Source organism: Microtus oregoni, unplaced genomic scaffold (genome assembly GCF_018167655.1).
Source record: "Microtus oregoni isolate MIOR12 unplaced genomic scaffold, Mior012 000060F_008, whole genome shotgun sequence".
In the NCBI taxonomy this organism is placed as follows: Eukaryota; Metazoa; Chordata; class Mammalia; order Rodentia; family Cricetidae; genus Microtus; species Microtus oregoni.
In genome coordinates, this window is record NW_024543843.1 from 42,769 (window position 1) to 45,144 (window position 2,376).

Genomic DNA, 2,376 nt, shown 5'->3' on the forward strand with positions numbered 1-2,376 from the left:
TGTGTCCTGAAGTCAATAAAATGGTTAGGAAGTGAAATCCTTCTTGCTCACACTAGTGAGCTGTTTCTCCATTGTGAACACACAGCAGACACCAATATATGGGGGACAGACCCCCGAAAGCTCACTGAACACATCAGGGATAATCTCACCTGTGTTTGTGTGAGTCTCTGAAGCCAGCCAAGTAAAGGACAGAAGAAACAAGGACACAACGACTCAGAAAATGGCTTCCCTGCAATCAAATGACTCGTGTGTGCGGCCATTTACTGTACAGCTACCCCCAAACCACTTTCTGAGGGCTGGAAACCCCGTTTATTGAGCAAGCGATGTTGTCAGAGAAAGAAGCTGGATTTGAATCCGAGCAGTGTGACTGTAGAACCCACAGGTAGAACCCACTTCTCCAAATGCATAGACATGTCAGTCCTATTCCCGAAGAGGGAAGAGCTCCGCTGACATCCTGAACCTCAGTGTGACTCAGTGTCTCCAAACTACAAAGACACCCGAGGGACCTAGGAGCGCTTCCTGGAGAGCAGATTCCGGCTCCCCAGGTTTCTGTGGGACCTGGAGAGTCGGCTTCTCTAACAGTCACCCTGGTGTTGATACTGCCCTCTGCCGACCACTCTTGAGGGAACAGGGGCCTAAGCCGGAGCGACCTGATGCTGTTTCAATGTTTTAAAGTTGCTGACACACTGCCCTCTGGTGGCTCCTAGAATAATTGCCCTCTGGGCGGTAGCCGCCCCTGGATTCCCAAATTAATCATCAGTAACTGCTCTCTATCCCAGGTAAATGCTCTTCAAAACTATTTCTTCATACCACACTCACGTCGCTGCTACATACACGGACTGACGCATATCACTATCCTAATTCTCAGCACATCCAGGTAAACTCTCCAGATCTATCCTATTAACCAACTTTCTTCTCTTTAAATTGACTTTTTTTTTTTAAGGGAATTAAAATGGGAAGACCAATATTGCTTATCAAAGATACAAAGCAACTGTAAAATTAAATGAAAGGAAAACACCCCGGTGCGTGAAAGAGCAGACAGCTGCCCTTCAAAGCTCCCAAGCCTAAGACTCACTCTGTAATCGTTACAGGGAGATTAGCTAGTTTTAAAGACTCGGCAGTAAACTGGCTTTTGCTCGGATGGTATCCGGAGGATTGGAGAGCGCGGAGCCGAGATCAGCTGCTATGTACTTCTGTGTTACTTAATGCAGTGGGTCTGCAGGGCTTAAGCGACCTCTTGAGGGACGGCTGTAGGCGCTCGTGCTAAGCGCCTTGCTTTTTCTCTGCCTGTGCTATCTGTACTGGAGAAGCGATTTCAGGGATCTAAGTCAATTCGTGCCGAAACAGGACGATCCCAGGTGGCCAGTGAGCATTCAGCATTGTGAACTCGGAAATCAGGCAGCCCTGGCTTATTTCTGGGCAAATTCATTGCCAATTTTCCAGATGCTTCTAGAATTCCCGTTGCTAAGAAGCTTACCCTTATTCATCCAGTCAGGCATAGTCAGTGAACCTGGAGGTACAAAGGTCTGAGATGGGAGTGGATTGGTTCTGCTTCCCTTGAAATGATTAATAAAGTCAGCCCTGTAATTCCAGCTTCCGGTGAAGGACTTGTGTGGGGCAGCGGAAGCCAGTGTGGGTCCACGAAACACGGAATTTTGGGTAGCGGTGTGGGAAATAACCACACAGGCAGCGATGCCCTCCCAGATGTATGTAACGTGTGCTAGGACTGTTAATTATGGCCACCTTCGTCCTCCTTCACACAGGCAAGATTGAAGGGAACGTGACTGAGGACAAAGCAGGACCCACAGGTGACAGAGCTGGGAAGGACTCCAGGTTCTTAACACGGCTGTTCTGGGACGAGTCAAGCATTCCTCAAGCTGTCCCCATAGTCGGCAAGCGGAGCTCCTCCTCCTTATCCCCGTGCAAATCTGGCTAACAGAACTCAGGACCCATTGCACGCTAGCTGACACAAACAAGTAGGAACTGTAGGGTTATTTTAATCTGGCAGGAGAGCCACAGCACACGCAGAAGTGTCAAATATCAAATAATACTGCAATCCCAGTATGTGGGAGGGTGAGCTAGGGAACTGAGAGTGAGAGGCCAGCCTGGGCTACATGGTGAAACCTGTCTCTAAGGAAACACATAAATAAATAAATAAATAAATAAATAAATAATTAAACGCCTGTGCATTTCAATACATGTAAGGAAGAGCAAAGCCATGCTTTGATAGTCAGAGCCACTGTGAGCAGGCACCATCCGCCTTCTTATGAACATTATCTTACGAATGTCCTACCACAGCAAGCTGACACATTCGTCTAAGGTCATTCAGAGGTAAGGAATGCTTTTTCTTTCATTTTTATTTTGTATTTGTGGGTG